This window comes from Halichoerus grypus, chromosome 11, assembly GCF_964656455.1.
Source record: "Halichoerus grypus chromosome 11, mHalGry1.hap1.1, whole genome shotgun sequence".
NCBI lineage: Eukaryota > Metazoa > Chordata > Mammalia > Carnivora > Phocidae > Halichoerus > Halichoerus grypus.
Window position 1 is genome coordinate 57,371,308 of NC_135722.1, and position 19,327 is coordinate 57,390,634.

Below are 19,327 nucleotides of genomic sequence, written 5' to 3' on the forward strand. Positions count from 1 at the left end.
CTCTCTTTTAATCACACATCATTCAAAGCAACCCTCAGTAACAGAGTTTTCATTTCCAACTTCCTGACACCGGGAAGGTATGTTGTTTCTCTCTAGGTCTGTCTTGTTGGGATTCCTGAAGCCACTCCCAGGACAGTACCAAACCTCCACGTCCCTGCCCACTGGCTGCTGCCATTTAAAAACAAGGTCTTATCGTGGGGCCATTGCCTTCTCTGAAGCCATCCCCATCATCCCCACCCACCCTCATTCTGCCTCAGAGGGCCGGGGCCCCGGGGTCATCTCCTTACTCTGCAGCCCTCCAAAGAGAGCAGCCCCTGGGTGTCCTGGCTCTTTGTCTACAGCCAGCCTTCCCTTGTGCTGAAGCTCTGTGCCTTCCAACAGTTTCTTGGGAGAAGACTGGGGGACCCAGGAAGAAAGGAGGTCTGCTCCAGAGGCTGTCCCCCACCACCTCGCTGGAAAGTTTCAAGAGGGCAACATTATGCTTTAAGAGGCAAAAAGGGTTTTCCCCCTAGCCTGCGAAGAAAAAACACCACTCTGCCACTGATTCCTAATGTAACAGCTCTCAACTACTAGGATATGTAAATGTATGTATGAAGAAGGTAAAACAATTAGAATGGTGTGCAAATAATTCAAAAATTTGTAAGGAGCTTGACAGATTCCATAGCCTTGAAAGATATCTCAGAAGACATGAGAACTTACTATATAATAAAGGGAGGAGGAAAATGTGGGGGTTAGTGTGGGCTTTCCAATCAGACCCACATAGGTTCAAATTCCAACTCTCCCATTTATTTGCTTGCTGTGTGACTTCCTACACACTGCCTAATGTGTTGAATCCCATTTTCCTGATAATTAATGGAAATAATGAGATCTAATCCACAATGACATAATATTGTTGTAAGGATGAAATAAGAATACATGAGAGATGTACTCAGCACGGCGACAGGCACCCGGGGATGGGCATGAACTGGCTGGACGGGGTTTTGGTGTGATGCCAACTGGATTCAAACCCAGGTCTACCACCTATGAGTTGGAAAGTCTCGGTCTCACTTTCCTCCTCTGCAAAATGGAGCTAAGGGCTACCTTTACGGATGCAAAGATCCCGGTGCAATGGTGTTATGTGCTTCCCATGTTTTTGTATCTGCGACTTGCATGAAGAAAAATGCACCCGGCAGGTGACTGGCGACAGAGCCTGCAGCTCAAGACCCATCTGGGTCACGCACCTGCAGCCCCGCGCCGCCACGCAGAGAAGCTCACCCTCAAAGTGCTGCTCATTGCCCACACCTCTGGCCCCATTTGCCCATACATCTGGCCCCCCTCAAAGGCTGCCTGTAAATCCAGATCACTCCCCTTGCTGCAGGGATGCTGCAGACACTTGTGGAGGGTACACTCGGCTGTCAGCTGAGGCTGAAATCGGCAGGACAGGGAAACAGCAATCAAACTGCTTCCGTGTGCAGCAGGTAATTACAGAATCTGCTAAATTACAGTGATTAGGCATCGCCAAGGCGAAGTCAAAAGAAGTCTCCAGCAACTTGAGAGGTGGGAGGGGGAGAGTTTAATTAAACAGCTCCTTGCAACTGATTTAATCTCTCCCTTGGAAGAAGTGGCAGGTTCAGAAGAGACCAGAGGGAGAGAAGGCCAGGGAAGAGGACCTAGGAAAATCCTCCCACAAAGGGACTGCCTAGGTCTTTAAATGGTTCTTGGGGAGGTAAGTGATGAAATGGGAGATGGTGGCCTTTATCATGGAAATGTTAAGACTTAGGTTGAGGATCAGGGCCCCTTGGGGGAGGGGGGGGAAAGGGGCTCCTGTATAATAGTTGAGAATATCCTGCTGGGGCTGGGGATGATCTGCATAAATCCAGCCAAGCCAAGCTTCAGGTGGTTGTAGGTTTTCTCTTGAAGGAGTTATTTTGCTGTGTCAAAAGTTCACCACGCCCACATTCTGTCATTTTAGTGCAAAATGTGCCTTTTTTAGCCACCGAACATTGAAAACAAGGGGTGCTCAGCTGGGAGCCCATTTTACCAGCACAGGTTTCTTTAAAGATTAATTAAATTTAGATTCTGGACAGAACAGAAGCCATGGCAGTGGTGAGGTGGGGTGGGGTGGGTGGCAGAAGGACTGAACAACTAAGACTGGGGCAGCTCTGTGCCTCTGTCCAGGACCCATTTTAATTTTCCCAGGAGAGCTTTACAGAGAGGGATGGGCTTTTACAGACCAGAGAAGTGCCTGCTGAGCTGGTGCTCCCCAGGGAGAAATAGTTCTAGAAGAAGTAAGCTTGTGACCGTGGACGGCTTATATGATATTTCTAGGCCTCATTTCTATATTGGTGCAATTGGTGCAACACTTGTTCTGGGTACCGTACACGGTTACAACATGATAGAATAATATTGAGATTATGGAATGTGATTGATGTAGAGAGAGAAGCAAAGAGATCAATCTTCCCAAAGCTCTGATTCTGCCATTGTCTGTCTCAGAAACTTGCTGTGGTTCCCCATTGCCCACTGAATACAGCCCCATTTTCCCCTAATGATGGAGTTAGTTGTAGTATTTAGTAAGAACAATAGATTTGGAGCTAGTCTTTGCACACACAGGGCTCTCTGCCTGAAACACCTTTTCTTCCTTCTTCATGGGGCTAGGTGTTACTCATGCATTAGCTGTGTGTGATCTTGACAATAACCTAACCTCTCTGAGCCTCAGTTTGCTCATCTATAGAATAAGAAAAATGCAAAACCTCAGTGCCAGGATACTTGGGAAGATGAGATTCACCCACCTGGGTGAAGTTATGGACCACAGTAGGTTCTCAGTGAATGCTTGTTGAAGGCGACAAAGGTCATACTCTACAGATTACCAGAAAAGGGACAGGAACCTGATTCAAAAAATCTTATTTGTAAACCTGAAGAACATCTCAGATATTTAAAAAAGTGAACAGTGTGGATAAGAGCCCTTTCTTCTGACTGTGGCAATGATTAAAACCAGGCCTTTAGCAAAGAAAAATTCGACACACTCTAACCCTTCAGAGGCAGGAAGCTATCGTTAAAAGGTCATCTTTTCGACTCAGACTTCATACGGTCCGGGGGAAGGGTTCCAAATGGTTATGCTTTCATTTTGCAGTGTTGCCAAGAGGATTTGAGAATCCACAGGGCCTCATCTGTTGTTCCTTAAGCAAACATCTAATGTAATTTGAAATTTCACTTCATCATTTTGATGGCCGCCAGCAACTCTTCCCCCCGCCTGTTAACCCTCCCTTTCAGGGATGTTAGGGCACTTTTTGAGCAGCCAAAAAGTGTCAGGGCTACGTGGATTCTCTCTACCCACCAGTCATGAAGAAAATTACAAAACAGATTGTGGAGAAGTGCCCTGCTCACGATTTCCCCATGTGGCTTGTGAGGTTTTTCCTTCCCTTCCCTCTCTATCTCTCTCTCTGTCTCTTTCCAGAAGCCAGGGTTTTTTTCAAGGCAGGCTGGGAGTTCTCTGAGTCCTCACAGAAGCCCCAGTACATATTAAAAAGAAAGAAGCTCCCCAGTCCTGAAATGGGGCATGGTGAGAACGGAGTCAGCTGGGGCCAGGGGCTTGTCTGACTCCAAGACTCACAGCCTAAAGCACTGGTTTTCCCAGTTGTGAAATATAAAAGATGGGCAGTAGAAAACAGATAGTGAATATTACCTTTGCATCAAAGCATCTAAAAAATACATCAGTAAATATTTACAGGTCACTGATCTCCTGAGGAAGGAAGAAACAAACAAACAAACAAAAGCCATGTATCAGCACCCACTGATTTTTGGCAAACTCATCTTATTTAATCCTGTACATCCAGTGGAACAGGTGTTACTGTTCCCATTCTAGAGTATCCGGGTAAGTGACTGGCCCAGGGTCACTAGGCTGCTAAGCGATAAAGCCACTGTGTGGAATGGTAACAGGCATATGGGTTCTGTAATCAGATCAGGATTCTAGCCTCGGCTGCATGTGAACTTCACTCCTTCCTAGCTGTGTGACCTTTGGCAGCTTCACAGAGCCTCTGTGCTTTAGTTACTTTGTGTACAAAGGCCAATGATAATAGTAAGACCTCCCTCTTAGGGTTGTGGGAAATTTAGTAGAAGAATTCTTGTAAAGCATTTAATAGGCTGCCTGACACATAGAAAGTACTCAACCAAAGTTTGCCATTTGTTGTCACAGGCAGCACCACCTACAAATTGGAAGCCAGTGTCGAACATGGAATAGGGCTCCTGCCCGCATCTGGGGCGAAAGACTGCCCAGTACCTCCCCTCTGGGCCAGGGAGATGTGCTTTCTCCATTTGCATGAAACCGATAAACACTTCCCTGGCAGGACAGAGGAGAGAAACCAAAGAGCACATATAAAGAACTTCCCGCAGTCCCTGGCACCCAGCTGGGGCTCAGTAAATGGCAGTGATTATTATTACAATACATGTGAAGGAGTTTGGGAAGTTAAAATGCTGCATAAACTCAACACATAGTTATTAGTCTTACTATATCTACACCATGGGTCCTCAATTAAGGAATAATTAAAGATTAGCTAAGGTTACAAGGTTGGCTGCCCACATTTTCTTTCTTGGTTTGGTCTTTGGTGCTGCTTGTAACTTGTATTCAAGCCCCAGGCAAGACATAAAAATACACTCAAACACCCAACCACGTGAAATGCCAATGAGATTTTGCAATATCTAAACCCAGATAACATTGCTGCTGATTTGTTAAGTTTCAATCTCGGAAGCATTGGGAGGCCAAGGTAGTCTCTCTGGGGCAGCAGTGGGTGGGGGTAGCGTGAAGGGCAGGCAGACCCCGGAGTCCCCAGTGCCGCGTGTGAGCGGAGGGTCTCACTCAGCCCACCCAGACCTCAGTTTCTGTAGAATGAGGCTAAGAATACTTGCCCCTGGAAAAGAGATGACATGTTGCTCCTGGCAGGAGCTCAATAAATATGAACTCCCCCTTTCCCTTCTCTGCTTCGCCAAGAGCTCCCGGCTCTGGACCTTACATTTGGCTATTCCTGTTGACCAAGTGCAGACACAAATTCAAAACACCATCTTGGGGGAAAGGAAGAGGGGACAAGACTGGCTCACTGGTCTCCTAGTGTAAAGATGCCACTGAGAATTAGACTTTACTTTTGTCTGTGTGAATTACTCTGGGGAATTTAAAGAATACCCGTCACTTAGGCAAGCACTCCGGGCAGTATGGTTTCCAGAAAGGGCAGCCCTAAGTATGGTAAAAAGGGTGGCTCCTCAGACAAGTTCATCAGGTGCAAATAAAGGCCAAGAAAGGGGGCAAAGGAGATGCTGCCAAGGAGAGTCTGCAAAAAGGCAAATCAGGGCTATAGTCATGACACAGGGACTTTGATCCGGGCTTCGTTCATTCACATATTCATTTATTCATCTCTCACAAACCTAAAGGATCTTAGAAACTTGGAGTCTGGCATGCTTATTTAGAAAAGGGGAAACAGCTCTAATACAAAGACACCAACAAAATCCACAGAAAGACCTTGATTATTGTCCCTCCTTGTTTTGCTGTGTGATGAGTGGAGGGTTCTCAGAAGAATGAGACACTGGGATCTGTCCCAGACTCTGCTTTGGGGAAATCTTGGCCCTTCTCCAGGCCTCAGTTTCTATATCTTTTAGGGGTTAGACTAGAGGAATTAGAAGGTCCCTTTCAATGCTGAAGTCAATGGAATCCATGCTGAAGTGCTGTTAAGAGTGCTTATGCATATCACACAGAGGCTTTCCCTCTTCCCAGAGTGAATTTGAAACAATCGCTTCACAACAGGTCAAATTTCACATGCTTGGGGGAGTCGGCCATTACCTAGAGCGAGCTCACCTGATCTGCTTTTATATGAGTTCATAAAGTAGGCGGTGGAAGATGTGTTAATAGTTTTCATGAGGTGCTATGGCCCTAGATCTGGAGATGATATGAATTATGCTTTGTGTTAAAGCCTTCTTTATCGTCCTGGGAGGAAGAAACTAGACATATTATATGTGTTTTTTGGAGCAGAGGAACTTTTGATTTACTACTCAGGAGGGGATTGTGTTTTGTGGCCAACACTTATTTTAGTTCTGTTTCATTATTGCTGTGCACTTTGCGAGTTAAGAAGTGTGCAACTTTTAAGAGTTTCTTGAATACTTGAAAAAAAGCAAGGGAGCTAAGCACTATTAATTTCCAGGCACCTTTCGCTCCTTGTACGACAATTCTATGAGATAGGTTATTGTGCTGTGCCCATTTTACAGGGAAAGTAAAGGACAAATAAGTCTGTTTAACCATAGGGTTCTCATAATTTGTTCAATTTCATGCGTGCATGTGTACAAAGAAACCAGAAAAATACCTCTAAGGGTTGAAAACAACATGATGGAATTGGGTAAAGGCAACTATCTGGGACCACGGTAATAAGGAACTATCCTAAACACACATCTGAAGGTTCAAAGGCATTACTGCTTTCACGTATCGTGTTATAATGCTGATTGTAAAGATGATCCCAAGGCATGCAGGGAAGTCTAGGATGGGAGCCCTCCATCTAACACAGATTCCCAAGAAATACATACTCTGTTTTAAGAAAACTGTTAATATATTTTTAAAGTCCTAGCCTGGAAGTCAGAAGAGCTGGGTTCTAGTCTTGGGTCTTACAATAACTCAACAAAGCCAGCTACAGGAGGTCACCCAGGATCATTGAGCATTTCTTCTTGAGCATTATTTCTTAAAATAATGGGGTTTCACCATGAGATCTCTAAGGCCCCTTTGAGTTAAAGTTCTGTGATTCCATCTGTAAAATTCACTTAACGTAACAGCTCATTCCCCAGTGAGGGATAAATGAGGTGTTACCGGGTTGCCTTGTAAGTTTCATGCACACGTTTCATCTCCTTCAACTAGAAGGTAGGTTCTCAGAGGGCTGGACTGTGTCTTGTGTCTGGCACCCAGCACATGTCAATAACTGTTGACTTGACTGTAAGAGCAGAAGAAGGAATGGATCCCATCATTCCTGGTACAATGTTAAAGGACATGGACTTAGGAATTAGAAAGATCTGGGGGCACCTGTGTGGCTCAGTTGGTTGAACGTCTGACTCTTGATTTCGGCTCAGGTTACAATCTCAGGGGAGTGGGATTGAGCCCCTCGTGGAGCCCCGTGATGGGGCTCTGCGCTCAGCAGGGAGTCTGCTTCTCTCCCTCTCCCTCTGGCCCTGCTCTCTCTCTCTCAAATAAATAAGTCAATCCTTTAAAAAAAAATCTGAACTTTAATATAGCTTCACTCAGCCCCATTTTCCAAGTTTATAAAATGGGAGCAATAATACCAACCGAGCAGGGTCATTTTGTAATTATTATTACAAATTATTATTACAAAGTTAAGTGCTTTTATTGAAAGGAAGGCAAAAGAGAGAATATATAAAGCTTTAAAGGGGGCAATTAGCTCCTTAATTAATCTTTATTAGGCCAGTGGCAGCTGTGTGCATGCACCTGCCTTCACTCAACAAGCGTTTTTGAGGAGTTGTAAGTGCAGAGTATGACGATGCTAATCACTGGAAAGAGAACATCAGAAAGAATACTTGCCAAGTACCTAAATATACTAATGTGCCCAGCACTTTCCTGCACTAGCTATGGGAGGTAGGAATTGCTCTTCCCATAGTGAAGATAGTAAAGCAATGTTCAGAGAGGTTAAATAACCCACTGAAGGTCAAACAACTGGCAGAAGCTGGTAGATGTCATAAGATCAGAGGGTTTAATGAACTACAGTGAAAATGCTCAAAAACTTGAGCATTGCAATGATCAATGTGCTATTGACAACCACAAAATAGAATGAGAAGGTGGGTGGGGAAGGAGAGAGGCCACCTTAACTCATTATAGCACACAGGTCAAAGTCAAGGTGGGGTTCATTTAGAAGAAGGATAGTGATGAAAAACTACTATATATTTTCATTCAAATGCAAAAAAGAGGTTAAGGAACTTAATTAGAAAATGACATGTAGGGGCACCTGGGTGGCTCAGTCGTTAAGTGTCTGCCTTTGGCTCAGGTCATGATCCCAGGGTCCTGGGATCGAGCCCCACATTGGGCTCCCTGCTCCACGGGAAGCCTGCTTCTCCCTCTCCCACTCGCCCTGCTTGTGTTCCCTCTCTCGCTGTGTCGCTCTCTGTCAAATAAATAAATCAAATCTTTAAAAAAAAAAAAAGAAAATGACATGTAAAGAATCCTTCAAAAATACTTCCCTTCTTAATGAAAACATTGAATTATTTCTCATTATTGAAATTTTAAAATATTGGGTTGTGATGTTACTGTTCTCCCGCTATTAATGGACCCACAGAAGAGCCTCTGGTGCATTGGGAAGGGTGGTGACCCCAGGCTCAGACAGCTGGGGAAGGAAGAGTGGTTTAAGGGGGCACCGGCTCCCCTAGCACAAAGGGATCTGCGTATGTTCAGGCCATGGTTTCCAGTTTGCAGAGGCTAGAGGTTAGGAGGGATTGAACTATAAATACCTGCTCCTCTCCATTTCCAATGCTAGCCAGTATTGACTGAAGTGTTTTTGTTTTTGTTTTTTCCTGAATACAAGTCCTGCGAGAAGTTCCTAAGAGGGTCCTATGGTCAAAAAGGTTTGGTAAATCCTCCATATTATCTCCTCTCTTTAGAGAAACACAGTGCATATAATCAAATTAATGCCTCTGAGGACTCTCACAGAAAGACATCTCTGTAACCTTGACATTTCCCATTTTTTTAGTCTGTGGAACCCCTCTTTCAAGTAGCACCTATTATCATCCTACAGAGCTAGTCCTCTTCGGGATACTTTTAAAGATCATCCTCTCTGGGTTATTTCAACCACCCCCAGGCTCACTTCTCAACAATCCATCATCCCCTGATTATCAAGTGATCTTTCTAGTAGGAAATCTGGCCATGTTTTACCCTTCATTGAAAACCTTCCATGGCTCCACACTAGCTGTAGAGTCAAGTGTGAACTCTTTAGCCTGACATTCAAGATCCACCCTCATGCAGCTTTAAATGACAATCCTGGGCTACTATTTTTTACCAACCATCTTCTGGCCCCCTTACCATTCACCCTAGGTGCCAGTCTTCTTCTTTTTTTAAAATTTTTTATTTGGAAATAATTTTAGACTCATCGACAAGTTGTAAAAATAGTATAAAAGTTCTTATGTATCTTCCTCCCAGCATCTCCTCATGATCACTCCCAGCCTTTTCCCAATGAAACTCATCATTTCCTATACCTTGGATTACTACACATGATTATCTGTCTTTAAGGGTCAAGTGCATGTCTTACTCATCTGTGCATCTCTCCCACAGCATGACACGAAGTATAGATCAGTAAGACATAAGCTTAGTGGTTCCCAGACTTTTGCATTTCAGAAAGTCAAAACTAAAAATAGCACAATCTACTCATCATCGCTTCATTGAAAAAGGGGTATTTCAGTAGGAAGGACAATGTCTGAATAAGAGATGATCCTGCTGCAAATTCCCTATATCATTCCGATTGTCTTTTTTGGTGCAAGCAGAACCCTTGTGGACAAGTACAACGGACCATAATCTGGGAACCTCCATGTTAGCTACAGAAAGGCATCGCAGAGGGATCCACAGAGGGTCACCCTTGTTTCCTATGACTGTCAGCTCTATGGGGAGGGGCTGGGGGACTTCCGTAATACATGCAGCTCCAACCACGCCTGGAATACAAGTCCTGATAGCATTGTCACACAAGACTTTCTCTAGTTTTTATGGCAGGAACAGCAGTGTTTTGGGCTAATTAAGCACAGAAATCGAATTGAAACCCGAAAGTCCATTTGGAATTCCCAAGTCTCTCTTCCGGCAGTAACACCTTTCCCCAGGCTAGGTGGTAAACACATTTCTGAGCACATTCGTCTCTCATCCTGGGGCTGGATTCCACATGGCTTGCAGTGACTTTCTACAAGCTGATAAGGGTAAAGGAAATCATATATTTCCATGGCCTCCTGCCGTTTCCTTTCTCCTTCTCTGCCTCGTCAGCTGGAACGGAGATGAATTTTCCTGCAACACTCAGTCTCCAGAGGAACACTTCTCTCTCCACGTACAGCTGAGCTTTTCACGGGGTTTAAGAAGACAGAACGATCTTCCTCCCATGCAGAGCTGGCCATGTCAAGACACCTCCATGGCTCGCCACTGCTTAATGGAATTATGCTCAAACTTCCAGCATGGTCTCCTATGCCCTTCACAAAGTGGTCCCGTGGACCTTTCTGGCTTCTTGCTGGGGAGGAAGGAGTGTGGTGTTAGCCATTTCATAATGATGTCTTGCTCTTTTGTCCCTTGGTGTCTTTGTTCACGGTGTTCTCTGCACCTGGGAAACCTTCCCCTGCTCGGTCTGCTTGGAGAACTCACATTTCTCCTGCAGGGATCAGCATACATGCAGGTTCCTGACTGCGGCCTCCTTCACTGCGCCCCTACCCCAACACAGAGTTAATCTCTCTTCCCTCTGTTCCCATGGTATCCTGTGCTATCAGTAAAATGGGTTAGTAACTGCCTACCCATTGAGTTGTAAGGTTTAAATGTAAACATACATAAAGCATTTAGAACATTCCATCACACTTAACAAACGTGTCGGTATTATAGTTGCTGCTTCTGCTGTTGTTGTTGTTGAAAACAACGATTAAAAGACTCTGCTGGTGTATTTTTATGCCCTGCTGGGTTATGAGCTCATGGAGAGCAGAGGCTAGGTTCTTCTAAATCTCTTATCCCCAGCACCCAGCACAGTGTCAGGCAGAGTAGGGGTGAAATAAATTAACTTTTAAGAAATTAATTTTCTTTTTGACTCTCAAGTAAGAATGTTTTTGCTAGAAAATGTATACAGAAGAAAAGCTCAAAGGGAAAAACCAAAACTCTATTATAGCCACAGCACCCAATAATAATCACCGTTAATGTGCCCTGGTCTATTTCCTTCTAGTCTTTTCTTTTACATACGTAAACATGTACTTATCAAATTCGGTTCTTACTGTATATACAGTTTTCTATCTCACTCTCTTTCCACTTAACATATACAATAAGAGGTTTTTTTCATATCTTTAAATATTATTTGAATACATGATTTTAACAGCGATTTAAAAGATCATCAAATGGACAGGAGATAATGTCATTTTACCAACTTTCTATTATTGGACATCCAAGCCATTTTTAGTTTTTCTGCTTTTAAATATTTTTTGAGTTGAGCTGTAAACTCTGCCAAGGGGTAGACTAAGTCCCAGATTAAGCAGAGGACCCCTTCCCCCAACCTCCAGCCTTAGGAGTGGTGGTCTGAGCTAGGAAAAGCAGAGGACGAATCCCTCTTTCCTGGAACTGGTTGAAGAGTCTCTTGGAGGGACTAGCAGACATGCACGGATGAGCTCACTCAAGAGGCTGACCTGAGCGTGGGCTCTAACTGGTCAGTCTGTCCCCCTCCCCCCCTCCATTCTTGGTCCATTAACATTCCTCCTGCGGGATGGCAGCTCCAAAGGACAAACAGCCATTGTTGGTACTCAAGGGCCCTGAGAATGGGCCCTGTAACCTGAGCCCCACCAGCTTTGATACGGTTGGGCAGGTCACCCTGGGGACACCCTGGTGACAGACGAAAGTGCATCTCAGAGCCCTGGATTGTGTTTCCAGGGCACAGGTGTGGGGGGATTATGTTTCTGACAAGCCAAGCACTTACCCCAATCTCTACAGCTGCTTTCTCTTCTCCCTCTGGCCCTAGGCCTACCAGAAGTAGCATCCTCAAGCCATTCTCTGCTAAAGCTGAGAGCTGTCTCTGCCTGAGCCCCTGTGCCTAAGAGTTACCAAAAGAACCTGACAAATTGCCTCACTTTGTTAAGTGAACGAGTGAACAAACATCCTGCACTCTGAATGCCTGGGCAGGCGTGTCCCCTCAAACCAACGGCACCGTGAAGCTCCTCCTGGGAGCCCTGCCCACGGTGCGTGCGGAGACCACGAACTCTCACGCCGGCCACTACGGGCTGGTCACCCACTAGCTGCCCGACCCTGGGCGAACTGCTTGATCTCTCCGAGCCTCAGCTGCCTCACCCATGTAAGGGAACAATGCTGGAATGGAGGGACATGCCAAGGGACGTGAAGGCACTTACAGGTGCCTTGAAAACGTACTCCTGCAGAAAAGGGCGGGGCTGGGAAAGGGGCCAGGTGTGTTGGAGGAACAGAGAAAGTGACCCACCGGGGACTGGCGGATGGGCCTACGTGGGAAGGCCGAGGGACCTGCGCCAAGCACACACAGGACCAGGACTGTCCAACAGGAAGAGGCTGTTCTGGTCAGGTCTTGACTTGAAAGTCTCCTGGCCTCGGGCTGGGAGGAAGGAAGACAGAGCCCTGGCAGGACCCTAGCCAGGTGCGGGGGCAGGGCCGACAGGGGAGCCTCGGTGCCCACCCCAGTGTGTTGTACAATATAGAGCAGGCTCTCCCTGCAGCTGTCCCCTCACGAAGCTGCCCCTGGTGCAGGCAGGGGACTGTCTCCGAAGGATCACAGACAGCACTCTTGGCCTGTCTTTAACAAGATTTCTTTTTTAAAGATTTTATTTATTTATTTGACAGAGATAGCGAGAGCAGGAACATAAGCAGGGGGAGTGGGAGAGGGGGAAGCAGGCTTCCTGCCGAGCAGGGAACCCAACTTGGGGCTCGATCCCAGGACCCTGGGATCGTGACCCGAGCCGAAGGCAGACATTTAACGACTGAGCCACCCAGGTGCCCCAACAAGATTTCTTTTTTGTAAAATCCAACATTTTCTGAGCATCTACCATGTGCCTGATGCTCTCACACACGTGATCTCACTGGATCCTGTGACAATCCTGAGAAGTAGTTATTCCCACCCCTGAGCGGTGGTGAGACTCGGGGTGATGAGGTCTTTTTAAACATGGAGAAGCACGGTGTGAGCCACACTGAGGACAGCCCTGAGTACCAGCTGGCTGGCCTTCCTCTAGGGCAAAGGCTGATCTGCCTCCCCATCTCGGATCCCTTATCTTTTCACAAGCGCAAGCCCTGTGGGCGGTACATACGCCTGGCGAGAGGACTGACTTATTCTCGTGTTTACCATGCGCCAGGACCCCGCTCATCTTTTCACCAGTACTACCTAACTCAGTCCTGCCAACTGCCCTCCACCCCCGGGGTAAGAATTCTTACCCCATTTTGCGAAGGACAAAACTCAGACTCAGAGTGGGAGATGGAGAGTTCCATGCTATGTGGCTACAAACTGGAGAAGCGGTGATCCGAGGCTGGTTCTGGCTGACTCCAAAGCCTGTGCCCTTCCTCCAGATGGGGCGTCTTTCCGAGAGAGCCCCCACAAGGCTGAAGGTGCAGTGGGAACGCTGACCAGACTTTGAAACCTGATGAAACTTCTCTGGCACGAGATCCTGTGAGGATCTTTGGGATAGATTCTTTCTCCCCACCCCAGAAATGTGCATCTGACCACAGCCCCAGAGCAGGGGCCCTAGCTAAAGACCCTTACGAGTGTGTACCTGTCAGACAACAAACACACACCCGTTCCCAGTTCACAGGTGACAGCCCCTGAGCTGGGACAGGAATCCCCAGAGGAAGGGGGTGATTTCACTCCCCAACTTTTAGGCACTTTTTCAGTCCTGGAAGAGGCACATTTTGAAGGACATTGACTCTTGAAAGAAGGGACACAGAAAAAGAAGGGAACCTGGTGTGGGGGGAGGGGTTGGGAGTGGCTGTGAGCAACAGAGAGCTCACCCAAGGAATGCACAGATTGGAAATGTTTAACCCAACCTGCCAATGGGCAGGAAGCAAGTCCAGCCCCTTTCAAACCTCATCTTCCCCCTTTTATATATTACTTCCTCTGCTTTAGCAGGAGAAATACACATTCAGCAAATACACATCCTTTAATTGCCTATCATAAATTCTCACCTGTCCAGAGGGATGGCGATTTTCAAGGCATATTTGAAAATCCTTTTTTTTCTAGTAGGAAAACATGCCTAGATCTTTAGTGTTATCGTAGATGACCTGTTTGAAAGTCTTGACAATCCAGGTGTGTTACTTTAATGTGCAAAAATACACAGTCAAGAATCTAGATGCCAAAACCAGAATAAATTAAGGGTAGCAGCTGGTAAGTAAATATTAGTATTCTCTCTCTCTCCTATCCTATACTCACAATGTTTCTATTTACTAAACATTCTATTTACCAAGTATTTTAGTAATAACATCCTCTGTTTGCATGTAGCTTTGCAGGAAAACACGTAGCACGCTCGGTGCATACGATGCGCCTGCCTGGCTAGAGAGCGTGCTCCTGGGGGCTGCCTCCTGTCCTCTTATGCAGGGGACACTCTCCCATGTCTTAGCTCATAGAAGCCACATGACCAGCTGGAGAGGCCAGCAGAGCAGGTGGTCTTAGTCTCCCTTTAGAGACCTGAAGAGTGAGGGCCAAGCAGGTGGAGAGACTTTCCAGCACTAGTGAGGGCAGAGCTGGGATCGGAGGGGCAGTCCTGTGCTGGGTAAACTGGATGACACTGTGCTGACTCAAATGAAAATGCTGAACCTCCTATGAAGCAGTTTGGGGTTCTTAATCTAGAGTCAGGCAGAAAAAACAAGCCACCTGATTCTGGCCCACACTTTCCCACCCATCGCTAGCCATGTTTGCCAGGAGAAACAGGTGCGTGAAGGTTATCCCCTTTGCCGGACCACACGTCCAGGTATGGGGCTCTGAACAAACCAGTCTGCCATGTTGAAGGAGCTATCTTACTTTGAAATAACAACTAAAGCTTCTCCCCATCCTCAGTGTCCTCCAAGCCCACCAAACCCCTTGTAGCTTGAAGGGCTAGGCCAAGAGCTTCAAAAGGGCAGAAATCACAGTGCATTTTCATCATCTGTTGGAAGGTCTGCAGGGCAGGGCTTTTGATGTCAGCTGGCCGCCCTTGGTCTGTCATTGGTCTGGTGCCCAAGAAAAACACTTGAGAGACAGGTCTCAATATTAAGACCCTTTCTCTTCTCAGATTCAATAATGGCCGCAGCTCTGTTCATTAAATGCTGACTATTTGGTAGGCGCTGGGCAAAGAGCTTTTCATAAGGTGTGTGTTGGTTCCTCACTCACCCTGCTCTGTTGGCATTATTACGCCCTACTATACAGATGAAGTGACCGAGGCTCCAAAGGGATTATTAACCTGCCTGGGGGCACACTGCCAGGAAGTGGCAGAGGCTGGTTTTTAACCTGGGTCTATCTGACTTCAAAGCCTACCCCCGCTTTCACCAGAAATTCTTAATAAGAGGACAAAATCAAATTCTTTCCTTATGTCTTTCCATGTGATTTGTCTTCTAATGAGAGCTGCACTTCAGCTACCTTTTAGGTAAAAGTAGGAATTTTGGGTAAGCTTTCCTTCATGATCAAAAAAGACAGGTCTCTTGCTGCAGCAACGCGAATGGGAGCCCCAGGCGACTCCACGGATCGCTTTAAGAACATGGCAGACGAGCCGGACATGGGGGAAATCGCCAGCTTCGATAAGGCCAAGCTGAAGGAAACGGAGACGCAGGAGAAGAACACCCTGCTGACCAAAGAGACCATTGAGCAGGAGAAGCAGAGTGGAATTTCCTAAGAACCTAGAGGATTCCCCACCCCCGTCATCTTTGAGACACCCCAGTCGTGATGTGGAGGAAGAAGAGCCACCTGCAAGATGGACACGAGCGATAAGCTGCACTGTGAACCTGGACACTCCAGCCTGTGGGTCTCTGAGGGGACCCCCCCCCCAATCGGACTGCCAAATTCTCCGGTTTGCCCTGGGATACTATAGCAAATTATTTGTATGTTGAATGAAAATAAAATACCTCGTGGTATGGCAAAAAAAAAAAAAAAGAGAGACAACTAGTCTCCACAGATCTCTCTGTATTTGACACACTCAGATGTGATCAATAAGACAATATTTACACAGTGTCACTGTGTGTCCAGTCTCCTCGCGCTCAATGACCACACACCCGTATGGACTAAGCAACCCTGTGATTAATATCGTCTATAAATTAGCAAGAGGCTGAAGCTCAGAGAGTGAAACCAACTTGCCCAAGGCCACACAGCTTTAGGGCTCAGACTCAGAAGGCAGGACTTCCCGGCCACAATACAACCCTTCTAACCACAGAATGCAGCAGCTTCTGTGTTTGATTGGATTGTGGTCTCGGTTGGAGATGGGGAGTGGGGTGGGGATGGGGTGGGGGCTTTTGGGATTCTGGCCAAGGCTGGAAAAGCAGGAGATGGAAAAGGTTTTATTCTAAAATGCTGCCTCGCTAGAAAGCTTTAAACAGGAAAGTTTGCCTTTACAATCTGGAGGAGTTTTTCATGTTTCAGCTCATGCTGAATTGCTTTATGCTTTAGCTATAAACCTCTGACAGAGAGGGTGCGGGGCAAGGCTGGCCCAACTTTAACTATAGCTGTACCGCTGTAAAGCTCAGGTTACAGGGATCACTTCTGGTGCCAAGGCAGTTTAATGAGTATGAATGCACATAATTCGTTCCAGTTGTCCTGCCTCAGCACAGAAGGGCTATTTCTGGGGTGGGGCTCCGCACACTTCTGCCAATGTGGTTCCCATTACCGGCTCCAGAGCCTCGACCAAATCCCCTCCACGCCCAGGAAGGGCCTGTTTTATCACAACTGCTAAACTATCAATTCTCTGTAAAGGTTCACAGGGTTTCTATATTTGGAGCTCCCAAAGGGGGTGGAGGTGGGATGGCGCTATACAATTGCGCCCACACCCTGCCCATCCCACGAAACCTTTCCAAAAACTCAGCTGCTTTGTCCAATCTCCCTTCAACCCAAGCAACGTCTCTTCCGCTTTTATTTGGAACACTTGCAAGCCTAAAGAAAAGTCCAAAGAATAGTTTAAAAACATCTATATACCCTTCACCTGAATCTGTCAATTGTTAATATGATGCCACACTGCTTTATTGCATTATCTTTTTATACAAAATTTTTTTTTTTCTGACTGTTTGAAAGACACTTGCAGACATCAGGACACCTTACATCAGCATGCATCTCCTGAGAATAAGGACATTCCCCCGTCCAACCACAATATCTATCATGATCACAACTAAGAAAATGAACAATCATTCTACAATGTCACCTAACATATATATATACCATATTTAAAAATTTCTTCAATTCTTCCCTAAATGTCTTCTTTATAGCCTTAAAAGAAACTTAGGATCCAATCAAGATTCAAATGTTGCTTGAATGTGGCTGCTATATTTAGAAGACATGGACATTTTTCCAAAGAAGACATACAAATGGCCAATAGACATATGAAAAAATGCTCAACATCACTCGGCATCAGGGAAATTCAAATCAAAACCTCAATGAGATACCACCTCACACCAGTCAGAATGGCTAAAATTAACAAGTCAGGAAATGACAGATGTTGGCGAGGATGCAGAGAAAGGGGAACCCTATTACACTGTTGGTGGGAATGCAAGCTGGTGCAGCCACTCTGGAAAACAGTATGGAGGTTCCTCAAAAAGTTGAAAATAGAGCTATCCTATGACCCAGCAATTGCACTACTGGGTATTTACCCCAAAGAAACAAATGTAGTGATCTGAAGGGGTACGTGCACCGTGATGTTTATAGCAGCAATGTCCACAGTAGCCAAACTGTGGAAAGAGCCCAGATGTCCTTCAAGAGATGAATGGATAAAGAAGATGTGATGTATATATACAATCAAATACTACTCAGCCATCAAAAAAAATGAAATCTTGCCATTTGCAATGATGTGGATGGAACTAGAGGGTATTATGCTAAACGAAATAAGTCAATCAGAGAAAGACAATTATCATATGATCTCACTCATGTGGAATTTAAGAAACAAAACAGCGAGCATGGGGGAAGGGAAGAAAAAATAAAACAAGACAAAATCAGAGAGGGAGACAAACCATAAGAGACTCTTTATCTTAGGAAACAAACTGAGGGTTGCTGGAGAGGAGGGGGGTGGGGGGAGGGGTAACTGGGTGACGGGCATTAAGGAGGGCACGTGATGTAATGAGCACTAGGTATTATATAAGACTGATGAATCACTGCCCTCTACCTCTGAAACCAATAATACATTATATGTTAATTGAATTTAAATAAATTAAAAGAAAAAAAATGTGGTTACTATATTTAGTCTCTTTTAATCTAGAGGAAATTTCTACCCACCCTATCACTCCTGATTCCCTTTTTTCATGACATTGACCTTTTGGAAAAATCTAGGCCAGCTGTTGCACAGACTGTCCCTACATACTGGATGGCTCTTGATGTTTTCTCATGATAAGATTCAGGTTCACATCTCACATGTGATGGAATGTACTTGTTCTTGCTTCATATTACTGACCACTAAGTGGTCACACAGGGGATGATTCCTGATCTCCCCACCGTAAAGAATCTTTTTCCTGTTGTAATTAGTAATCTGTGATGCAAAGCCCAATTTCTTAGACTCAGTTATCCAAACTATTTCTGCCCTCTCACCTCCTATCTGTCCTTTGGTTTTAGCCCCCACACCCTGAAAATGGTCTTACCATAGTTACCAATGGCCATCTAGATGCCAAAGCCACTAGGCACTTTCCACATTTGCATCATTGAACTCTCAGTGACAGGATGTAAACGTTCAGCCCCTTCTCAGGGGCAGGATTCACATCAGTACCCATGGCCCTACCTCAGTGGTTGGCACACAGTAGGCGGTCAAGAGATCTTGTAGAAAGAATAAGTGACTACATCCATTGAGAGAAAGTCAGGATTTGGAATCAGAAGGCCTGGCTTCAAATCTAGCTCAGCCACTCTTCATATAAGGAATGGGTTGACTTTAGTCAGTGGTTTTCACAACTTCGAGAAAAATGTTAACACTTGAAGTGTTCTTTCAATAGGATCTTACACAGAGGCAAATGTAGGAAGCTGAGAAGAGGGGGCTGCCTTGGTTGAAGCAGGTCATGAAGGCCAGTGGTGTGCCTCACTGGAGTGGGGGTCCGGGGAGGTATTGGAGAGGTTCAAGCAGGAGGGGAAGGGGCATACTCTAGTGGGTCCTGACTGCCAGCCTGAGAAGTCTAAACTGTAATGTATAGTGTTAGGTTTCAGTAGTGGAAGGTGCGTTGGGAAATCACTATCACAGGTCACTGTGGGTGCCATATCTCGGGGGAGGGGAAAGAGCAGGGCAGGAGAGCGCAGGCTGGAGGCAGGAGGTCAGGAATTATCCCTGGTCCTCTGTCTGTCTTGGTTCCCTCCTCTGAAGTCCTTTGTCTATTGAATGCTCTTTGAGTCTTTCTTTCCCTTTATATCTAAGTGTCCCTCCTGGCCAGGAAGGGGAGCAGTGCGTCACTAGATGAAGAGTGAGGTTAGCAGGGAGTGGAGGGGCAGAGGCCCCCCGTGCTTGGAGGGGCTCA

The 19,327-nt window shown here is 45.9% G+C and overlaps 1 protein-coding gene and 1 pseudogene across 2 annotated transcripts in view; one reads left to right on the top strand and one right to left on the bottom strand.

Moving 5' to 3' along the window:
- The window catches only part of TENM4 (teneurin transmembrane protein 4), a 2,958,785-nt gene that overhangs the window by 248,886 nt on the left and 2,690,572 nt on the right, over positions 1–19,327 (bottom strand). The window lies entirely within an intron of this gene.
- Positions 15,383–15,648, top strand: LOC118553867 (thymosin beta-10 pseudogene; annotated as a pseudogene).